At 40.7% G+C, this 24533-nt stretch overlaps 1 protein-coding gene and 1 long non-coding RNA gene across 6 annotated transcripts in view; one reads left to right on the top strand and one right to left on the bottom strand.

The window, feature by feature from the left end:
* The window catches only part of KCND2 (potassium voltage-gated channel subfamily D member 2), a 506409-nt gene that overhangs the window by 22140 nt on the left and 459736 nt on the right, over positions 1-24533 (top strand). The window lies entirely within an intron of this gene.
* On the bottom strand, positions 5281-24148 carry LOC128326629 (uncharacterized). 3 transcript variants are annotated; one of them, XR_008308158.1, is made up of 5 exons: positions 24113-24148; positions 23387-23474; positions 19411-19518; positions 10686-10741; positions 5281-5697 (listed from the first exon to the last, which is right to left on the bottom strand). It is a non-coding gene; the product is annotated as an uncharacterized LOC128326629 (long non-coding RNA). The 3 variants fall into 3 exon arrangements; XR_008308156.1 differs by lacking the exons at positions 23387-23474; positions 24113-24148 and adding an exon at positions 21131-21296; XR_008308157.1 differs by lacking the exons at positions 23387-23474; positions 24113-24148 and adding an exon at positions 19693-19744.

The following is a 24533-nucleotide window of genomic DNA, read 5'->3' as shown; positions in this document are numbered from 1 at the left end:
ATGCTACCTGGTTCATCTTCCGAAGGCCTTGTTATTCTTTCTGCCTGTGAGTGGTGGCCGACTCCCAGGGTTATAGTTTGGCTATCCCTGTTACTTCTTGCCTCCTGTCTGCTTGCCTGTTGCCCCTTTTTTCCTATGTGACATTCTGATTAGCCTCCTTTTAGAGCATCATTGTCCTTCCACAGTCACAGTCCCGGAACTGGGTTAATGGTGGCTGGCCTGGCATAGTATTAGCAGAAATCAATTCTGATTGGCCCTGTCTCGAAGCATGTCGGGATTGACAACCTATCAAGTTAAGATGCCCTCCCCATACCTCGAAAAAGAACACTTCACGGTAAGTCTACCAATGTTTCTTTCTGAAGGTACAGATTTTTTTAGTATGTATGGGAAGGATTAGAAAATAGGAATATCAGATATGAACAAGAAGAAATGCGGGTAGAATCAGATGGCTACCTACTCTTGTGTATGTATTTTAAACTTCTCCAAGACAGCTATAGTGACCACCTAGCTAGTTAGTTGTCTGTGCTCTCTGGCCATTAAGTGTGCCAGATCTAGGAAGTGTGTGTGTGTGTGTGTGTGTGCGCGCGCATGCACGCGCGTCCCCACATTGCCAGTTACCTACACACAACCAGATCTCCATATGACAAAAGTTAGCAAGGGGGCATATAAAAAGGCCACTACATAATAATTGATCATCTGATCCACCCTGAGAAGAGAGCAAATGGACAAGAGTTTGTTCAAAATTAAAAACATATAAATAATGTGAGGCTGGCATCATAGGCAGAGCCAAGATGAGAGCTGATATCCTGATAATTTCTAAAGATGATAGGTGAGTTTAGAATGACCTTGTGGATAGCTCAAAAGCGAATTTTATACTCGATACAATGGAAATGGTAGAATGCGAAGGTGATATGATTGATGCAATTACCCAGGAGAATGGCTGTTACTTCTGAGCTTGAATAGAAGAATGCATGATGAGATCTTGTAAGCTGAAGAAGTGGAGACAGAGGAATTCAGGTAGAGGTTATACATTAAAAATAATAGTATGGTTTCAGTAACGCGTTGGCTGACAGGACAGCATTTCCGCTCACTGCCACAATATTGTCATGGGAGACGGGCAGCCTCTCTCGATCAGATTCATCAGTAAGAAGACTTTCAAAAGCTTCACTTTTCTTTCATTAAATGTAAGAAGTGCTTTAGTGGGTCATTCGGTTTAAATGACTGTATTGTGCAGAACAGCAAATGTACACAGTGGCAGAAATTATGACAAATTGGAGTGACAACATTCAAGTAGTTTCTATAATATCGACCTCTGTATTGGCAGCACCATCTTGGATGTCCTCATGCATTCATGACAGTGTAGGCACAATTTCAGGGAGAGTGGGGGGTTATGCTCTGGTCACCTTGATATTCTCCCCCAACCCCAAATTCATGCAGATGGACTCCCAAACCCTCCATCAAATTCTGCTTAATGTGAAATTTGATGGTAGTCCTGCAAACTCTATAAATCAGTTGAGTCTTCCAGTGACCTACCCAGTGTTGCCTTCTACAAACTCTCACTGCTTAATCCTATTTACTCATGACATTTATATTCCAACCTTTCTCCAAGGAGCTCAGGACAGCATGCATGGTTTTTCCTCCCTGCTTTTATCCTCATAACAATCCTTTCAGAAAGGTTAGATTGAGAGAATGTGACTGATCCAAGGCCAGCCAGCCAGCTTCATGGCTGAACAGGGATTTCAACCCAGGTCTCCTCAGTCTTTGTCTAATAGGCTAACCACTATACCACACTGCCCCTCCATTAGGCAGACATAACCCCAGAGAGACATCTAGTAACTTCCCCCTATATCCTCCTTATCATGCCTTCTGCATTTCTACCTGTTGAATTGACTTTTCTTAGCCAATAGGAATTGCCCCATGTCTGTAGGACCCACTATAAGGTGAAAAGAATGTTCATTTATGCTCCGTGTTATTATTTTGATCTGGTCTTTATACTAAGAATTGAAAATATGTTATAAAGGCACAGAGATCGTACAATCGATTTTTGTAATCTCTATCTATACAGCTTGCAACTAGCTAACATTTCCTTGAGCAGCCTTTATCAGTTGTGGACAGAAGCAACAAGGCTGTGTGAAAATGGCTTAGGAATAAAGTTGATGCATTTTGTTATGGTAGATTTCAACTGCAGCATGGCTCTTATGTTCCAAAATGGGAGCTGTGTTGCCCATCACAAAATAAGAAGAAAGCATTGGCTCAAAAAAGAAAAGAAAAAAGAAAAGTTTAATCTGGTCACTGATGCAGACCAAACCATTTTTTTAAAAATAAGGAACATTTTAGTGAATATTCAGCAATACTGGATTTCCTACATTCATTTGCTGTGGAACAAATGTTAGAAGTATGCCAGGAATCGAAGTGATTCACAGTGATTAAAATAAACAACATTTTCCCCCTCAGACAGAAACTAATCCCTGAACATTGACATTATTTTTCCCTCTCCACAGATTTTCCCAGTAGTAAAGAGTTCCTTCACATGATACATGCACATTTCCCTGAACTGAAAAGCCCCATGCAGGAGTCAGGGCTGTGGATACATATCTCTGTCAAATTGTGAATGATAGTGTCAGTCAGTCCTGGATTTGGAAGGAAGAATATAGGGCTGGTGGATGCAGTTCTCCACACTGATCAGTGTTGTCACAAACAATTTGACTAGAGAGGCGAGAGGCCAGCGGCCAGGTGAGTGGCAGAGGTGATTCCCCGCCGCGGGGTCTGCTGGGCGGCATGGAGCACTGGCCCTGTTTACACTTAAAGAAGCTGCCCGCCGCCCCCCTGGAGGCGCGTTCACGGCCCGCGCCTGCCCTAGTTGGATCAGGACAATTGACATAACAAAGTAAATTGGTTTTGCATATTGTTTTCACCTCTGTTCTTTGTGGACATTAGCACAGCATTTGTTCTTTTGGGGGGCATAACTATATCATGTTTTCTAGGGGTGTGCAATTTGGATTTTTGGTGTTTTGATTAGGATCTGAATTGAAACACCCCAGATTTGTTTTGGGGTCTGAATCTGACCATCCGAATCACCCCAGATTCAATTTAGATCCGAATTAATCTGAATCCGAATCCAAATAGATTTGGATCAAAAAATGGCTCCCAGGGCCAAAAGAGTGGGGTGAAGTGGTAGTGCCTAATGGGGGGGGGGCAGTGTGGTATAGTGGTTAGCCTGTTGGAAAAAGACTGAGCAGACCTGGGTTAAAATCCCTGTTCAGCCATGAAGCTGGCTGGCTGGCCTTGGATCAGTCACATTCTCTCAATCTAACCTTTCTGAAAGGATTGTTATGAGGATAAAAGCAGGGAGGAAAAACCATGCATGCTGTCCTGAGCTCCTTGGAGAATGGTTGGAATATAGATGTCATGAGTAAATAGGATTAAGCAGTGAGAGTTTGTAGAAGGCAACACTGGGTAGGTCACTGGAAGACTCAACTGATTTATAGAGTTTGCAGGACTACCATCAAATTTCACATTAATCTGATGGAGGGTTTGGGAGTCCATCTGCATGAATTTGGGGTTGGGGGAGAATATCAAGGTGACCAGAGCATAACCCCCCACTCTCCCTGAAATTGTGCCTACACTGTCATGAATGCGTGAGGGCATCCAAGATGGTGCTGCCAATACAGAGGTCGATATTATAGAAACTACTTGAATGTTGTCACTCCAATTTGTCATAATTTCTGCCACTGTGTACATTTGCTGTTCTGCACAATACAGTCATTTAAACCGAATGACCCACTAAAGCACTTCTTACATTTAATGAAAGAAAAGTGAAGCTTTTGAAAGTCTTCTTACTGATGAATCTGATCGAGAGAGGCTGCCCGTCTCCCATGACAATATTGTGGCAGTGAGCGGAAATGCTGTCCTGTCAGCCAACGCGTTACTGAAACCATACTATTATTTTTAATATATAACCTCTACCTGAATTCCTCTGTCTCCACTTCTTCAGCTTTACAAGATCTCATCAGGTTACCACCCAAATTGCAGAGGAATTGGGCAAAGGGCTGGTTTTGGGTGAATTTTTGAAGTTTTAATGTATTTGGGGCAGATTTGGGGCATAAATTGGGATCTGGGGTGGAAGAGTGGGGTGGGCTGATAGTACCTAATGTGAGGAGTCTACCACCCAAATTTCAGAGGGATTGAGCAATGGGCTGATTTTTGGTGAATTTTTGAAGTTTACACGTCTTTAAGGTTTTTTCCCCATAAGGTGTAATGGAGGTGTATCGCTTCATGTCGGGGGAGGGGAGGGGTGGCCTAGAGCGGCGTGGGGTTGGTGGTAGTGCCCAAGGGGAGCAAGGAAGCGACCAGAATTTTTTCAAAGGATTTGGGCAGAGGGTTGATTTTGGGTGATTTGTTGAAGTTTACACATCTTTAAGGTTTTTCTGCATAGGGAATCATGTAGGTTTAAGCAGCCCCATAACTACATTTGGGGGGCACTGGGGTGGCCCAGAGCGAGTGGCAGTTTAGTGAACAGAGGGTGCCAGCCACCCACATGGGTTTCTAACCCGTGGGGTATAGGGTTCTGTTGTTTCTGAGGTGTTCTGAGTATAGATTCTCTGGTAGCTAATGAGATTTTCAATACAAACCATGAATCCTCTCTCATTTGCTGTCAGAGAATAGCAAAGCCTTTAAGTAACAGGGAGTGATTCAATTGGCAGTGGAGACTGCCAAAATTCCCCCCTGCAGGTACATGTGCTCTGATCATGATTAGTGCAACACTAATCGTAATCTGATCTAATTAGTGCAACATACAGCAGCACCCAATCAGCACCTGCACTTCATTGGAAGCACATTCCTCTTCAAGCCTTTCTACCATTCTCCTCCTGCTTTTTCACCCAAACCCAGAACAGTCATCCCCAAGCCAATAGTTCCCTGTCAAAGACAACCTGACACTTCTTTGCTATCAAAGAGGCCAGATGAAGGACATTTGATTGACTGGTCAATTAATGATCTGTGGAGTTGACGGTTAAATTACATTTCACTCTGATGTTTTCTATGATTTTGTGAATTTAAAAAGATTTTGTAGATTCTTGATGTTTCTTATGATGAATTTGTGATTAATGCTTAATCTTGTCATCAATAAATCAAATCTACTAAAGACAAAGGTAACAAGGAACATGCATAATGACAAATATGCTGTCAGAGATACACACCAGATGGTAGATATAAATGGGGCAAGTAAATTATTCAAATAATAAAAACAAGCTTGTTCTGTTTTGATGTTACAATATTTATTAGATAGACTGTAATCGACTACATTAAAAATATTTGTCTTCTAAAAACAACTTCAGAAGAGAGCTGAGTGAGCCTGTTGACATAAAATTGATGGGTTTTTTGTCCCCTCATCACTGAGCAGGAAGATTTGCAAAATACAAAATAGGTTCAATAGCCAGGTAAGAGACAAAAAGTAGAAATAGCTACAAATAGCACTGTCTGTTTTAGGAATTAGATTATAGTTGCTTTCTACACCAAAAAAACCAGCAGAAAGTTCATGATTTCAGTGGCTAGCAGAAGTTACATTAAAAGCTGGTAGTATATTGGCTCATTTCAGAAGAGTTTGTATCCTTAAAACAGGGATGGTGGTGTACTTTAGATCCCTTCTAGAGTATAATACATAGTTGTGGCTATCCTCTTTGAATATATACAGTAAATCTGAAAATGGAACACAGGAGAAGAAAGCACAGTCAAAATGATAATCTTTCATAATCGGGGCGTATCTAGGGTGGGGCAGGCAGGGTACGTGCCCCGGGCGCCACTTGAAGGGGGGCGCCATTTTCTAAAATTAATATTTTTTAAAAAAAATTGCTGCTGAAAACACAATGGCCACTGCACATGCTCAAATGGCCTCTGTGAGGCCCTAGGCCAGGCCAGGCCTCGCAGAGGCCATCTGAGCATGTGCAGTGGCCATTTTGTTTTTAGAGGCCATTTTAAAAAAATTAAAAATGGCCACTACACATGCTAAAATGGTCCCTGAGAGGCCCTAGAAGCCAGTGGGGGGAGGGGGAACATTTGCAGAACCCCCACAGGCTTTAGGAAGCCCCCCGAAGGGACTACAAGTATTATTTTTAATTCAATATAATATAAATCACTGTACACATATTCAGTTTGGCAGTATGTACAGAGAATCAGGGCTAGTGAATAATGAGCTGAAGCTTATGAGCTAGGATTGTATTCATTTGCTCTTACTTTGTGTCTTGTGATAAGTGAGTTAAATGTGATGTCTTAATAATATGGCTATTAATGGTGAGTTTGTCTTTGAATCAGTGTGAAATCCTTAGTATTAAGGCCCACTGGGAGTTTCTTGCTCTCTTTCTCTCATTTTAACTGTCTTTCTGAAAGTCTAGAATATATTCCAAGCAGTGACACAGTTTACTCTGCATATCCTTTAATTATTTTCAGAATATCTGGGAAAAGTCAAATTCTCCATTTATTTTTAAAACGTATGTAACAGTGATGCTACAATGCATAGTAGAGAATTAGACAGGCACTTCTGTTTAGTTTTCCAAGCATACCTCCACATAGTATTTGGGTATTTCATGAGCCCCATCATATTGAAATTTGTAGTTTTCCAGCATTTTTTGGTCCGGCTACGTCCACTACTAAATAATTTTCAAAATATTAAAAGATTAACAAGCTTGACTTGTATTTTTGATATGATATTATGGTAAAGTTATCTGAAAGATGGGTGTCAGATGTTTGGACAGGGGGCGCAATTTCAGTGCTTGCCCTAGGTGCTATTTTCCCTAGATACGCCACTGTTCATAATAAAACCATATCCAAATGGTTGAAGCATGCTGCAAAGGTTACGGCAGTCCCAATTAAAAGACATCTTGGCTAACAAAGCACCAGTGCTTCTGAAAAATGCAATTAACTCAGCTTCACTGCTGGTTCAGCAGTCCGGGCAAATTTCAACAACCTCCTCTTCCCACTGGAAGCACTGTGTGCCACCTGAAAATATATGCCTAAGGATAATGCAGCCCTCGGGCATATTTTGAGGTGACACAGAGAGCTTCCAAGAGAAGAGGAGTAGGTCGCCGAAATTCCCCCTCACACCCACTAGCACTAGGAACATAGGAACATAAGAAGCTGCCATATACTGAGTCAGACAATTGGTCTATCTAGCTCAGTATTGTCTTCACAGACTGGCAGCAGCTTCTCCAAGGTTGCAGGCAGGAATCTCTCTCAGCCCTATCTTGGAGAAGCCAGGGAGGGAACTTGAAACCTTCTGCTCTTCCCAGAGCGGCTTCATCCCCTGAGGGGAATATCTTGCAGTGCTCACACATCAAGTCTCCCATTCCGATGCAACCAGGGCAGACTCTGCTTAGCTATGGGGACAAGTCATGCTTGCTACCACAAGACCAGCTCTCCTAGTGCAGTATTAGTTTAGAACTCTGTACTGGTGATACACTAGTGCGTCCCTCATTCCACAGGTGCTTTGTTAGTGGGGAGATCAGCTAGTAGCATGATATCCACTCCTGTGCAAAGCCACTGAGGCGCTTTACAAATAATAGGTTAGATCCAAAAGTTCTATTTCTTAATAAATTATTAAAATTAAATTACATTTTAAATTAAATTAGGTTAAATTATTAGTTCCATTTCTCAATAATTTATGCTCTAATGCAATAAATTATTATAATAGGCATTATTATCATTACATGATGATGATAATAATAATAATAATAGACCTGGTTTTTGTCTCAGAGCAGTTGTGACGTGATCTTAAATTGGGGGACCTATCCATCTGTCCCTGCTGTGGTCTGATCACTCCCTAATTTGTTTGCAGATTGCTGTCACTCCTTCCCTTTGGGGAGATATCCTCCCCATTTATGATCATGAAGATGGTCTCTCCCTGGGTACAGCATTTGTACTGGCAGACAAATTATGTTCTTGTGGTTGACAGGGGACTAGGGCTATGGGGCATGTTAACTGGGGAAGAACTTGTCAGTTGGCATTGTAAACATAGGGGTGAGACTTTCTAATTTGCATGGAGCCAGAAAAAGAGCCTTGATGTATCAGGCCCAAGGCCGATCTAGCCCAGCATCCTTTTTCCCACAGTGGCCCACCAGCTGCCTCTTAAAAACCCATAAGCAGGAGATGCATGCACCCTCTCCTATTGTTGCTCCCCTGCAACTGGTATTCAGAGACATCCAGTCTCTGAACCTGAAGGTAGCTTACAGCCACCCAAACTAGTAGCCCTTGATAGACTTGTCCTCCATAAAGCTGTCTAAACCCCTTTAAAGCCTTCCAAACTGTTAGCTATCACCATACCCTGTGGCAACAAATTCCATTGACCAAATATGCACTGTGTGAAGTACTTCCTTCGTCTTTCCTATATTTACTACCAATCAGTTTCACTGGATGACCCCTGGTTCTAGTGTTGTGAGACGGGGAAAATGTTCTCTTTCTCTACTCCTTCCACACCTTTAAAACTTCTATTTCACTTTGATTATCCTGTTCTGCTTTAATAATAGAAAATACTCTATTATAGACCTTTTCCAGTTTTTTAAATATCCTTTTTGAGATGTGATAAGAACTGTACATATTATTCCAAATGGGACACCATAGATTTGTATAATGGCATTATAATATTAGCAGATTTATTTTTCAGTCCCCTTCCTAATGTCCCCTAGGATGGAATTTGCCCTTTTCACAGCTACCACACATTGAGTCGACATTTTCATTGAACTATCCATCACAACTCCAAGATCCTTTTCCTGGTTAGTCACCAGCAGCTCAGATCCTATCTTTGTATAAGTGAAGTTGGAATTTTTCAGTCCATTGTGCATCACTTTACATTTATTTACACTGAACTGTGTTTGCAGTTTTGTCGCTCACTCACTCAGCTTGGTGAGATACTTTTGAAACTGCTCTCATTGGATTTCACCACCCTGAATATGAATATATTTATTTGTTTGTTTGTTTATTTAATCAATTTGATATTATGAATAGTTCGGTATTATGTGCAAATTTGCTCACTTTGCTGCTTACCCTTCCCAAGTGATTTACTAATTTTTAACACTCAGCATCAGGGTTTCCTAACCTTGGGCCCCCAGATGTTGTTGGGCTACAACTCCCAGAATCCTCAGCTGCAATGGCTTTTGCTTGGGATTATGGGAGTTGTAGTCCAACATCATCTGGGGGCTCAAGGTTAAGAGACTCTGCTCTACATGGCTATAGAATGCCTAAACAGAGCTAGAGATAAAGAAAGCATATTCACAAGACCTAGGACTATTTGATAGACCAGGAGATGTGTGCCATTATAAATAACATGCTGTCAAGAAATCAAGTTTCATAGTTCCTGCTGGGACTTCCTGTGCACAGTCAGGATTTGACATACTCCTCTCAGCAAAAGTGAGGAGCCCCTAATAGTCAGTGACATGGACAGGAGCAGAGGGAGGCCAGCGGCGGCCCAGGTTCTGTCACCGCTGTGGTCCCCCTATCCCCCCCCCCTGCATCTGACATCAGATGCATGAAGCATTTAGCCACACCCCCACACCTGTTGTCAGATGGGGGGGTGTCTGGGGTGCGAGGCACAGCCGCTGAGGGATGGCAGCCCAGGTTCTTTGAACCCATCCACTCAATGGTGGCTCTGCCCCTGAACATGGAGATCCCAGGGAAAGTAGAAGTCAGTGCTCTGAAAGGATTTTCAGGCCCATGAACATACATTGAGTTAAGTCTCTAGCCTCCAAACTGCACTGAACTAGTGTTCAATGCACTCTGGAAGCCAGAGACGTAATTCACTGTATGTTCATCAGCCCGTAAATCCTTTCAGAGCACTGACTTCTACCTTATATCCCAAGGACAGGGAGCAATGTCTAAAAGGCATTTATTATTTGTGTACAATTAACATACATATCTGCCATACTGGGATGTCTGGCTATCAATACAAATCTGTCAGCCAGAAATGTAAGGTGCTTAAACAAAGGGGTCTAAAAGGAGCAAAAGTCAGCCCTCCAATTTAGCAAGTTTGTACTGGACTCCAAGTTTGTACTGGCTTCAAAGACATTAAGCGCAAAGAAATTCGGCACCATCCCCAACTTTGTCAGTATCTTGTCATCTCCATCCATTCAGCCTCCATCACTCCGAGTCCTCCCTTCCTTCTTTCCTGTGCTTCTGGATTCCTTTCATTGCCTCACATTCTCTTTTGCTCTTCTAGCCCATTTCCCCCAGCCCTGCTCCCCCACACTCCATGTTACCTCCAGGAGTCATCAAAACAGGGAGGACACAAATGCTGACAAGATCCTGCCTGTTTACTACAGAATGGTTTTTGGTTTGTTTGTTTTTTAGTTTCTGAGGGGCAATATTATTTTCTTGCATTTTGCATTTGAAAAACTGTACATTTTATATCTCTACAACTATAGTTAGTGCCTCTAAAAGACAACACAGAAAGTAATTTGGGAATTGTGATGTAGATTTAAATAGCTTGATTTTATGAAGTTAGTAGTAATAATAATGATCAATTCAGCTATAGACTTGATGAAACTTATTTGATTCATTATCTTCATCCTGGTTCTTATTATTGGTTAAGAAAGGACCTTTATTTTTCTCTGAACAGTGACTTTTAAAAGAGTTATCTTACAGATGGAATATCCGCCAACAGGACACTTATACAGTACCATAAAAAGGTATTTACGAGTTACCTGGAGTTCACTCTATTTTTCTTTGACTACTGTGCAAAGTTTCCCCTTTATTTGTGCTGTGGGAAGAAAGAGATGTATATAAAACTGTTCTATCCAACAAATAGAAGAACTGTAAAGTGGCAGTTGAAAGTAGCATTGGGGTTTAAATTCAACAATTATACTCTTTAGCATCCAGCTATATGATATATAATGTTCATTCTCTTCATTTTGCACTGCTATAAAACTTCTTTTGTGCAGCTATTCTTTCTGATCAGAAATCCCACTCAGCAAGAACAGTGAAAACAAGGCAGCATCTGCTGAGGAGGAAACCATAGCTTAAATAATAGCACTAATGTACTGGTAAGATTTCAGAGAACATTATGTATTAAGCCTACTGTCATCTGTGTTTGCATCTGAGGAAAAACAACATATTTTTAATATCAGGACAAAAATATTCTTCTACTTTTTAAAATAATAAAACAGGACACATGTAATATAATACTAGGCATTGAAACTAACTAAGGTATGTTACATCATAAATTGAAATTCTTCAAGGTTGGGTAAGATGGAGTGAAGTAGGGTAGGTGGTATTTCAGCCATTAGCAAGACAAATGAGAATGAGGCCAGCTACAAATTGCACAATAAATACAATAAATCTTATTGGAAATGTCTAGTAGAATCTAAAAAAGAGTTGTGCTTAATGGATATAAGCAATAGCTTTATCTTATGTGCTTATCATTATCATTCACTATTATTCATTTTGCAAATATAATGAGCTGCTCTTATAACACACAACTGCATAATCAAATCCCACTTTAAAAAGATCAAACCTGGAAATTATATCCATCGGTAATTGACCCAAATGCATTACCTAATTAATGGGTAAGTCTCCCACAGCTGCTCCATCTATTGCATGTGATTTCTTAATGTGGTTAAATAAGATGCCACTCCAGAACAATTTATGCCAGGAAAAATGTCATTTATAGGACTCCCTTTGATTTCTCAGGAAGCTAAGGGATAGATTGGGATGTTTTGGAGCAATGTCATGGGCAGGAAGAGTCTCTGCTAAGACAGTGTTAAGTCCATTGGATCTGTGAGGGCAGGAATATACCTTAACATTTCACGTATGTATACAGCATTTCAGAATCCCTTCTTCAGCAATACAGCAATTGTATTGTTACCATCTGCACTTCAGCCTTTTCTGCTGGACCATACATTTGTAAAGGGATAGTGAATAGGACACCTGAGAGGCATGAAGGAGATATGAATATGGTACAGAAGCTGCAGTACACATTTAAGTTCCTCTGGAATCACATTGACTGACATCCTGACTAATAAAGCACCAGTGCAATGAGAGAAGCAGTTCAACTAATCATGAAAAGTTCAGTTAACTCTGCTGGTCTGCTGGTTCAGTGATGCATAGTGTAGTGATTAGAGTGCTGGACTAGGTCTGGGAAGACCCAAGTTCAAATCCCCATTCAGCCATTAAGCTCACTGGGTGACTCTGGGCCAGGCATGTATCTCTCAGCCTAACCTACCTCACAGGTTTGTTATGAGGACAAACATAACCATGCACACCGCTCTGGGCTCCTTGGCAGGAACAGCAGGATATAAATGTAAAAATAGATAGATTTCAACCTTCCCTTCCTCAAGAAGTGCTCTGTGCCACCCAAAATATGTCCCTGATGGTCACACAGCTTTCAGGGACATATTTTGGGGTGACAAAGGGCTTTTAGGGGAAGTCATTGAAATCCCTACAGACATGTGCACACTGGTGCAGCCTTGGTCTGGAACTCTTCAGAAGCACTGGTGCTACACTGGTGCTTCTCCCGTTGCACCAGTGCTTCATTAGTTGGGATGTCGGCCAGTAACATTACTACTACTATTACAACAAATATTTATATCTTGCATTTCAACAAAAGTTCCCAAAGTGGTTTACATAGAGAAATGATAATAAATAAAGATGGCTCCCTGTCCCCAAAGGGCTCACAATCTAAAAAGAAACATAAGGCTGATATCAGTAACAGCCACTGCAAGGATGTAGTGTTGGGGTTGGATAGGGCCAGTTGCTGTCCCTCTGCTCCATAAAGATACGTCAGATAGGTCCATTCTTGGAGACTAGTGACCTTAAAATAGCGGTACATATGCTGGTAACCTCTAGGCTTGAATACTGTAATGCACTCTACTTGGGGCTGCCTTTGTACATATTTCGGAAACTGCAATTGGTACAGAATGCGGCAGGCAGACTGGTCTCTGGGTTTACCTGAAGGAACCCTATAACACTGATTCTAAAAGAAGTGTGCTGGCTGCCGATAGGTTTCCAAATGAAATACAGAGTGCTAGTTATTACCTATAAGGCCCTTAACGGCTTAGCACCAGGGTATTAAAGAGAGTGCCTTCTTTGTCGTGAACCCTGTCACCTATTAAGATGATCTGGAGAGGTCTGATTACAGGTGCCACAGACTCGTTTGGTGGCAACCCGGGACTGGGCCTTTTCTGTGGCTGCCCTAGGGCTTTGGAATGCGCTCCCCCCTGGAATAAGAGTATCTCCTTCTCTGTTTGCTTTTAGGAGGACCCTGAAGATGTACCTATTTTCCCAGGCCTTTAGCTGAAATTTGATTTCTAAATTTTAATGTGTTTTTAATGTGTTTTTATCTGATTGTTATCTTTTTATGAATTTTAATTGTGTTATATTTTATGTTTTAATTCTGTACATCGCCTAGAGATTTTTACACTAGGCGTATATAAATTCAATAAATAAATAATAAAGAATAAAGAGAATTGCCACTTTTAAAAGGTGCCTCTTCAGTTCCAGGGGACCATTTAACTGAGCAAGAATTATCTATTCATTTTTCAACCAGACTTAAGCAATAAATACTATGGCTAACACACTGTGCAGCTTAACGTGGCCAGTTCAAAACCGCTTGCAGCACTTCATAGAGCTGTGCAGCAGGGCTCTTCTGCAACTACGTGCCCTTGCACAATTGCACATCATTATGCTACTTGCATTGGAAATATGCGTGATTGTAGAAGGGTAAATAGTAGTGAAAGAGCCCTGATGTGCAGTACCATGAGTATCACGATGCCTGCAGTGGCCTGGGCGTTTCTAAATTACCTATATTAAGCTTTACAGCATGTCAGCCACTTACTTTATTTTTAGTTGTGTTTATTGGTTACAATCCAGAACAGTGTTTAAGCTGGTTGAAATTAATGTTGCATTGTGGGCTTCGCAAAAATGTTAAAATCTATTGCAATGTGTGCATAGGTAATATGCTTGGATCCCCCTACATGAGCAGAAAACACTTCCGCTGATTTTCTTCCAACCTTCAACAGCATCTCCATCTTTCTAAAACTTGGAGCAGGAGGTTTGGGAGAGTCTCCGGAGCAGCTTTTCAGGGAAACTGAGCTGAAAGAGGGTGAAAGCGTGACCCTTTGTGCAAGCAGAAGGGTCTTGCCTTTCTGCGTGACAACCAACTAACAAGGCGATTGACATAATCAAATACACAACAAACATAACATTTTTAAAAGTGATGGTAAGTGAGAAAATGCTTGGGATGCAGACATGATAGTAGAAAACTGAAGCCTCTGCTCACACCTCCTGGCTCAGTTTTACAGTATATTATGACACTTGAATGAGTCATTTGCATTCAGTTAGGTGTTGGATTTTAACTTTCCTGCTCCCACCAAGACCCAGCACTGTGAACGTTGAAGCTCTATAACAAAAGTCCACTACGGTGTTCTTCATTGCAAGGCCTGGTGGCCCGTAGACCCTAAGTGCAACTCTCTAACTAATTTTGAAGTAGAATACAGCCCCTCTGGAACCGCATTGAGGTAACTGTTCCCACTGCACAGTGCTGCACTTTGCCCAGCACTGATGGGCTTCTTTAAGGGAAACAGAACTCTCTCAAGCTCTAGTGCCATCTTGGAAGGTATGCATGGAACTCTGGGAAGTGTAGTACTTCCCAGTGCTTTCCCCATAGAGCTCTTCCCAGCACTCTGTGCATGCCTTCCAGAAGGGTGCTGGAACTCAAAAGGACTAAGATAGCTTAAATAAGCCCTCCACCCCACAACTGGTGCTAGGAAAAGCACAGCACTACATGGAGGTCAGCATGATGGGAAATTGCCAAACTGGCCCCTGCTTGAAAAGTAGTGAAGGATCATTAATTTTCTATCTATACAGTAGCACAGGCTTGTAGAGTCAACAAGACTGTTCCTTCCATACCCACAAGGAAAACATTATTTCTTGAGCCTGTCATAGAATTCTTCGGCTGGTTTATATAATTCATTTCAGAAAGCGTTTGGGTTGCAACATATCAGTGTGTAAAAATGCAATTACTCTTCAGTATTGAGCTCTAAGGGTTAGATGCTGTGCAAGTTCTGAAGTTAGAGACTGTGACAGTTTTTTAGGCTGTCTCATTAACAAATTGTAGTTCTGCAGCATGTGCTGATTTACTTATTTATTGAAGAAATAATAGGAAATAACCAATTTCTTTCTGAAGTCATAAATAATATGACAGGAGGATATTAAGTGCACCGAGATGTGACAGAAAAGCTAAAAACTTGTAGAGTTTAGTATTTTATGGTACCGATTCCATTTTAACAACTACATGTAAGACAAACAAATATGTTTTCACCTGTTTTGCCAATTATTAATTTATTGAGCTATTGAAATAGGAAAAACTTTAAAGATATTGTAAATTCAGCTGTTCCGTTTCTTTTGAAATTTGAATGAATGAAGAGGTACTCTCACTTTAAGGTCATTGCCTTATTTGGAGCGGAGCAAAATTCATTAGCCATGGCCCAAGGGCAAGAAGTTTTAATCTGGCCTTTCTTAATATGTTTCTTATTATGTTATATGACATGTTTGATCCTTGTATTCATTCATTCATAAAGTGAGCATTTTCTCTTATGTTTCCAGAACATCCAGAACATAATACAGAGTTAATGAATTCTTTACAAATGTAGTTAAATAAAAGTTCTATGACCACATTCCAACAAGGGGAACAACGGTGCTTGTTGGTAGAGAAGCTGCAGATACTGGGATGCTGCGTCCCAGCCTCTGGGTATCTGACAATGCACTGCATGACGAGCACAGTGCATTGGGGGATACCCCCATGAGACAAGTGCTCTAGGTGCCCATCTCTGTGTGCATTCGGGCTGCAAGCAGCCTGAGTTTGTACATGATCCCGGCAGCCAAGTTAAGGGTGTGCTTGATCCCTTAACTGTGGCTAAAGGCCAGGCTAAAGTTGGATTTGGCTGGGCAGGAGCACCGGGATCCATGGGGATCCGTGTGCACTCCACACAAGCCGCCTAGCCCAGGTTAGGCTGCCCTAGCCTGGGCTAGGCTGCTCGTGAGGACAGCCTCTAAGTTTCACTTCTACTGTATTTCATGGAATTCTTGTCTAAACCAGTATTCAGGGTCCTTTATAAACATAAACAGATGACAATTACATAAACAGAAAAAATAAACATAAACAGAATTCTCAGGATCAGAGAAAAGATTTCCCCCGAATTTAAAAGAAGACTTTCTGTATTTCTCTTTGTGTCTTCTGAGGTGAAAATTTATGACATATCCTTACTGAGCAAAAACAATGCCTTTAGTTTTATAGGGTCGTATAATATCTTTTATTATTTGACTTGATTTACACAAGGTGTGTTCCAGCTTTGCTGTAACCTCCTTATCATGTCCATCCACAGTTTTCCCCCACTTGAATCAAATGATCTAGCAGCGGTACAGTAATGGAGCAGAAGGCATTTTGAGGAAAGATGGAAGGAATCGGGTATGTTTAGCCTAAAGAAGCGCAGATTGAGGGCGGAAGCAGCATGCTAGCACTCTCCAAATACCTGAGGGGCTATCATATAAAAAGTGCAAAAGATTTAATATCGACTGCTCAGAAGGCAGGACTAGATATAATGGGATTAAGTTATAGGTAGGAGAACATAGGAGAAACCTATTAAGGGTAAGAAGAGTTCAACAGTGGAGCCAAGTAGTAGGCAGTGGGTGGGCTTCCTCTTCCTGGAAGACTTCAAGCAGAACTTGGAACAGCCTTGGTTTGGGTTGCTGTGGCTCTGGATTTCCTGAACTGAGCAAGGGCTGAACTGAACAGATGGCCTACAAGACCCCTCCAACCTTATGATTCTATGATATAATTCATATTAAAGCATTGGCCCACATGTTGCACAGCCTAACGTGGGCAGTGCCAACCTGCCATGGTGCTGCTGGCTTCTAGCAAAGCACTAGTGGTCTTGTACTTTTTCTCAGAGCACAAATGTTTATGGTAGTTCACACACACTCCAGAAGCTCTATCTAGGCAGAAACACATTGCTTGACAATCAGTAAAAGCTCAAGACCACCAGAGCTTCACTAGGAGGCTGCCGCAGTATGGATGGATATTCACCACCCACATTAGGCAGTTCAACATGTAGACCAATATTTTTTTTTAATCTCAAAAGACTTTAAAACATACATTCCAGTTCACCACTCATGTGTAGCGAAATAAGTATACCAGTAACGTAAGACAAGATATCAGTTTCCTTTCTGTTAACATTCACAAATGACTGCATGTCTCCTGGTCTGCCTGAATGGCAGGTCTATCCCTTAAAACTCTTAACATTTCCAACTTAATTATGCATGTGTAAAACCAGTGATTTAAAATACATCAGTTGAGAAAGAGTCTAGGATATTTCAAGCCACTAATTCTGAGACACTTGAGACACTGTCTTTCTTTATAGTTACTGGCAAACCTTGTAATAAAATACAAATTGATTCTGAACATGAGGACTGTATTATGCCAATATAAATTCCAACATGAAATGTGCTTCATTTGATGATTCATTCATTATAGAGGCACTCAGTTATTATAAGGACGTGTGCATCATGTCCCACCATAATAAACAATTTAATAACTTTTAGCTGGATTTTGTGTGTGGATAAATGGGAAAGTGTGCCAAGAGACAGACAAAATGTGAATTTGAAGTTGCTTTTACTTATCTTTATTTACAAGCCTGCTCCTGCCCTTTACCTCACAGAAGTTGCTCCTGGCCCAGTAACATTTGTACTGATATAAAGAGTTGCTGAACATCCTCATAAAATGCTGCCAGAACTAAGGAGACAGAGAGAAACTGAAGAGTTCTTCAGAGTCACTTTGTAAACAGAGAATAAGACTGCACTTATAAAAATGCATATGAAGAATTTTAAAAAGCTCTGCTGAAGTAAAATGTAGTTGCTTTTTCCCAGATAACTGGCAGCTAGAATAATAAATGTAGAAATCTCTTCAATAGTATGCAAACTTTTGAAGCTCTTCCAAGCCAAACATCTCTTCACCAGAGGCGACTCCAGAACAACTAGTTTAAAGGATATTATTTAAATAATCTCCATTATTAGGAGAGCGAGGATTTTGCTTATGGTACATTCAGCCCTTATAGAACTAGGATAATGGTGTTAGTTTGTTTACCTTCTTAATGGAATTTAATTAATGGAATTAATTGCTTGGCATTTTCAAACGTTCAGAAAATGGGCTAGATTCTTTATTGAAAATACTGTCTTTTTGGAGTAGGCCAAACTTTCAGTCTGCTTTCTAGGCTAGTTTCTTTTCCTGTACAAGACCCTGAAGCAGGAAAAACAGGGGTGGAGAGAGAGGTCCGTACCAGGCCAGCTGAAATAATGACCCTGCACACATGACCTCACCCAGACTAGTTTCTGCCCAGGAAGGAAGTGAAGGGATTGGCCTGGTTCCTGGAGAGATGGAGGAGTCTCCTATCTACTTGCCTGCAATGATATCTGCCGTTTGTTCTGGAGTGAATGAATGAGGCTTCTTTAAACAGTGAAGGCCTTTGAAAAAATTAATTCAAGCTATAATAGGACCATAATATGCTATGACAGTATTGCTTGAAACTTTGCTTTGAAATTCCAGTCTGAGAGCACAAGGGGGAGCAGGGAATTTTGGGGGGGGGTTCGAACTACCCTTTGCTACTCTTTGGAGTCATCCCTGCTCTTCAGATTGCCATGATTTCCAAATATAGCACAGTTAAATGTGATTGAAGAAGAAAGTGCTTTCCCTAGTGCAGGATTTAAGACCTACCAACAGTAAAGCCAAACAGCTATATTAAGGTAGAACCACCTGGTCCAGCCTTGGTGGAAAGCTAACGGGGGGGGGGGGCGGCGGGGAACCTAGGGAGGAGGTTCCCTTTGCCATGCTTCTAGCTCTGCTACCAAATAATTGCTCTGCCTGGAGAAAGGACCAGATCCCACCAAGTTCCTATCTAAGTCTGCTGAAATGACAACAGGGACAGCCTTCTTTCAGGGCATCTGTCCCATGTGGAAAAGGCTGTGTGTCTGAGAATCTCACAGTGAGATCTCCCAAGGCAGTTTCTAGACAAGTCAGTGTTTCAGATTTTGCCAGGTATGTGCATTTGATGGGGCGGGGTGGGGAGCAGGGTGTGTTCTTTTATATTTAATTTTTGTTATAAAATGCTGGGCAATATTGTTTTTAAAAGCTGGGATCCAAAGGACTGTACAAATAGTTCTGTATCCAGACGGGTATAGGGGTTGTGCTACATAGAAAACTGCTTTGAAACTGAAAAGCAGTATGCCATCTAGCACAGAGGTCAGCTGTTTAAGCAAAGAATCAACATTGCCACTAGACAAGCCCAGACTGTTGGGCACACATAAAGAAGTTCTTTGGATTCAGGACAGTATATCCAGTTGCATATGTGTATGCTTTTGTTTTCAACTGGTTTTACTTACCAAACTGGTTTCACTTGCAGAGCTCCTAGGACTTGCTAAGCAGAAATGCAGAGGGTGAACCTTTTCTCATCGCTGCATCTGCATGCCACAGAAGTCTTCACTGAATTTCTGCTTGAAATTATGGAGGGGGGGGGGCGGGATATTGCAGGGGGGGGGAAAGAAAAAAAAAGAGGAAAAGTGTGTAAAGTCATGCCATATGTCTCCTAACAGCTCCATCACAGGATTCAGTTCAGTTGCGAGAGAAACTGGTGATGGGATATTCTGTAGGATTCTGTAGAATACCTATAAGGGGTCTAGATCTGATCACACACTTATTCTCGAGTGTCACCGGCTGACATCCAGACTAAAGCCCCATTAAGCTGCATAGCTGTGTAGATGTTCAAAGTTGCACACACTGTTGCAATCTTGGTCAGCTTGTGGATAACTTTGCATAATTCCTTGCAATATATATGGACTGATTGAGCAAATGCACCAAGTGGTGCAACACTAGGTTGTAATGCAAGCTCTCAACATAGTGGAACTAGCTAGGGTAACATCCTTGCACTAGTGCAATATCTTTGCATTAGTGCAGTGTTAGTCTGAATATTAGCCACTATGTTTTTAATACCTGCCCACCTATTGCACAGCATCGTGCAGGTGTTTGCAATGACCGCACTGCTGTGGATATTTATGAAGCATTGGCAGCCTTTCATAAGAGAACAAGTGTGCAAATATTTAAAGTACCATGTCTGTGCTTCAGGAGTGCTTCTTGCATTGAAAACAATATAAGTAGCACTCATAGTGTGGGCATGTTGTTTTAAACATTTTTCCAGCAATGCTTTTTTGGATGCCCCCAGCAATGCGTGCAGGTTGATTGGAAATACTCTTAAAATGCTGTGCAACATGTGGGCCACTGTTGTTTATTCAAACTAATGCATAAGAACAACCTTGTTGGACGTGACCAAAGGTGTATCTAGTGCAGGATTCTACAGTTGATTGTAATAGTCCAGTTTTAATTAGAAAGTTGCTCTCAGAATCCAGAATATGAGAAACAAGACTGATTAAAATGTTATCTTAAAAGAAATCCTTGTGCGGTAGGATTGTTTGTATACCAGTATTTCTTCCTTTAAAATGCTGAATGTGAGATGTTTTTGGGACTGTTGCATATAAACTACATCATAAAGTGATGATTTGCAAGATCAAGAGTTACTTTGATAGGTTATAGAACAAGAAGAGCAATACAAGTAAAATATCATCCTCAGCATTTTTCGGAAGCTTGTCTGTGATTTTGAAAGGGAATTTCATAACATACGGAGACATCTGTGCATTAAAGCTTATCTTTATCCCTTTCCACATTGAGCTAGGTAATGTTTTCAAACAGATGTACTTTTGGATTTGAGTTGTTCAAAATTTAATTCGCAATTTGTACAAAGCTTTCCTGAAGGTTCAGACTAGGTTCAGTCATGCCTCATAGCTCAGAAAGTTGAAGGAATCATTCCAGAATTATTTGGAGCCCATTTTCAGTTAAACAGTGGTTTTGGCAGACTGTAATCCTCCAATGGAAAGTTCCCTAATTTTATATCTACACACACTTACTTTTATTTAAAATATGTATACCCTGCTCCTCCAGTACACTACTGCTTGGGGAGGCTCACAACAATAAAATAGATACAATGTAAAATAAAAGCAACACAATTAACCAAATTATGTAAACAAGTTAAAAGTCATTAAGAAAATTCACCATGGTATCCTCCTGAAGCGCTTATAGGTGTTGGAAGTGAGAGGCACTGCTTTGCAGTGGTAGGTTCCAGATGGTGTCACTTGGAGATTGTTGCTCTTCAAAACAATATCTATTGTATGGGATCCCGCAGGATTCCATACCGAGAAAATATGGTGAAGACATGGATTATTGGGTTTGGTGGGTGGGGGAGTTCCTCAAATGTTTAGTGGGGTGGGATCTGCACCCCTGGGACCAAGGTTTCCTTTTAATTCTATATATGTAGTTCATAAAATTAAAGCTATAATAAACATACTTGCTGCATTAAAGCTGAAGAACACTTGTTTAAAGAGCTGAAGATTTTGCCTATGAAAATACGAATTTCAACATATATATATTGATTGAAGGAATGTTCAACACAGATATTAAATAATATAATAAATTCTGCTTCGTTTATAATTTAGTAACTATGGTTCTGAAAACAGATTCATAGCTTAATCTTTAGACAGACGAGAGAGCATGAGCAGACTTTTTATCTTCTGTGGTAAAACTGCTTTGGCCAGAGCACAGCTTGTACTGCAGTCTTTACGTATAATGAATTATTTCAGCATGGAATAGTGAGTCTGTAGGCACATAGTAAAGGTTACTAAAATGAACTAAGAAATTGAGAAGAGAAGCTGAATAAGAAATTCTATTTTGAATCAAGGTTGATATGAAGAGAGGGCAATGCATTCCTTGGCTGTGATTAGATCTGGCAGTTATATTATCCCTAATAACTTGCTTTCTAAGACAGAAGTGAAAAGTTATTTTTTGGTTGGCTGAATGAATTATATCATCCAAGTAAGAGTCTATAGCCAAACAGTGCTTTCATTTGGAAAATAAAAAAGCCTCATACACATGAAGCTCAGTTGAAAAGACAGAATTTAAAATAAGGGGGGGGGGGAATGCTTAGAATTTATTATCTATTCTGTCATCTAGTCCTTTGATAGGAGTGACTTCATAAGTCATTTCAGTATTCAAATATATGAATTAACCATTAACTGAAATATTATTGCTAGGACGTCTACCATCAAAATGATTGGAATTATTTTCTTCCAAGTAAAAACAGGATTTAAATGTACTATGTTATTCTAGATAACTTTGGGAGTAATGACGAAGGGCAGACTAAATTTTATAGTAAACATGGGGTGGCCACCAAAACCAGCATCCTATGTTCCAGCCCCTTCCCCTTTTCCTTCATAGCAACTAGTGCAACCTACTTAGTATACTGATATAATTTAACTGTGCATATCCCAGCTCTTCCAGTGGCAACATGATGATGATGATGATGATGATGATGATGATGATGATGATAAATTTAATAATCATCATTACTGGCTGCCACTGATAGGAATGGGGAATGATGGTAAACCCACAGTTTAAAGACATCAGGACTAGGGATAGGTTTTATGAGTGATTATGGAGGGAGGAGAGTGAAACTCAGCACAGGACTGTCATGTGGCAGCCTTGTGTTTTTGTAATGTTTAGTTCTGTCCCTCGTGGAAGGAGCAACAGGGAAATTAAGTAGTGTTCGGAATAAAAGCAAAATATAAGGCAATTATTTGTTTGGTATCTTTTAATGAAATGCCAGTAGCTAATTTAATGTCTGATCTTACTGCTTGAGATATATTAATTTGGTTATAATAATTCTTCAAGAGTAATAAATTGGCATATATTTGGACATGAATATAATTCAGTCTCAGGCAACCAAGAGCAGCCAAAACATGAAGTATCGGCTCTCAAACAATTAGGCCTGTTACATACAGTGTAACATTAGTAATTGTGTGAGAGACACAACGTGAATTTAAATGATCAGGCAACTTGGATAATCAAGTATCACATAGTGATGGTTTCACTGTGCTTTCTACTTTCCCGTTTTCTTCCCTTAAAATTGTAATAATATCTGTAAAATCTGAAATGTATGGATAATTATAGGACATGACTGGAATACTAACATGTATAGTAAACAGCAGAACCACCCACACAGAACTGTATTAAACACTGCCAGACTTCTAGCTGAATTTATGCAAATGTTTGCTACAATTGTCCAGTTCCTAATCCCACTGATGTCAATGACGATACTCCATAGAATTCAGCAGGAGCAAAATTTGGTTCAGTGCCTGACCTGCTGGAGACAATGTGATAATGGAGCCTCAGGGCCTTGCAAACCACAGGATCCTTTGCTATGGAAATTGATTTCAGGAAACCGTAGGAACTTTTGATTGCTTCACATATATTCACCAGAGAATGAACAAATCTGATGCTTTCCATTCCTTTTTGTCATCGTTGTTGTTGTTGTTGCTGCTGCTGCTACTAGTGATTTATTTTCCTGTAACCAGAACAGATTTTGAATCAATACTTGGTGTGGTGGATTGTTTGTTTCTTTGTTTGTTTGGTGTTTTTTTAAAAATTAACCTTCCAAAGGTGTCTACACAATAGAATAATTAGATCTCGATACTTTGAGGAAAAGGCACAAAAGGGGACAAATGTGTCTGAACCCCTGAGGACTCTCCCCACCAGCTGTGCCATAGCTCAGCCTTCACTTTTCCCCTCCCATCTTCCTGACTCAGTGGTACACAATTGGCTCCTGATTGGACGACCTAGCTTCAAAGTATGTATGTTTTTTTAAAAAAAATATGAGTCAGGAAGATGGGAGGGGAAAAGTGAAGTTTTTTATCATGTTCTTACAGTTCTTCTGCAGCAAAGGTAGGAGGAAATGTGTATCTTTGGCAGGGGGACGGGGCAGGGGCTCATCACATTTCTCTCTGGCCCATTTCAACTTTGCTATGCCCTTGCAAGGGAAGAAACCTTTTGACACCTCAGACAACCTGAAAGTCAAATATCAGCAAAGGAAAATACGTGAAGCCTGCTATTATTCTCAAGAAGACACATATTTGGCCAGTGAATCAGACCCAACCATGGATTAGACTTTGGCCCAAGCAACCTCCAACTTGTTTTACTACTTACTGTCCCCCACAAGCTGATCTCCTGCTGCTGTGCTATTGCTGCTGCTCTTATGGCCTCCTGTAAGCACAGAGCAGTCCCATCTGACACATATTGGAGGGTACCACTGTAAGGGGAGGCCCACTAGGGCACATTGCCCAAGGTTTCCTAAGACCTGGAGGCACCCCTTCCACTGTTAATTGGTTCCATTACATTTCATGTTGGCAGTGGCTGTGATGTCTTATTCCAAATAAGATGCAATGTATCAAATTAATATCAACCCTACAACTGTCTAAATATTTGAGCAAGCTTTATTTAATTAAGGGTTGAGCTGATCTGAAGAAAATACATTCCCTTAATAAACACTAAATAAAAATAGCACCATTAACAATTAAGCAAGCAGCAGGATCACATATATACAGCTGTTAGGTGTTTTTGCAACTTG

This window comes from Hemicordylus capensis, chromosome 5 (assembly GCF_027244095.1).
Source record: "Hemicordylus capensis ecotype Gifberg chromosome 5, rHemCap1.1.pri, whole genome shotgun sequence".
Classification (NCBI taxonomy): Eukaryota; Metazoa; Chordata; class Lepidosauria; order Squamata; family Cordylidae; genus Hemicordylus; species Hemicordylus capensis.
The sequence above is the reverse complement of the archived record's forward strand: the minus strand, read 5'-3'. Positions and strand labels throughout refer to the sequence as shown.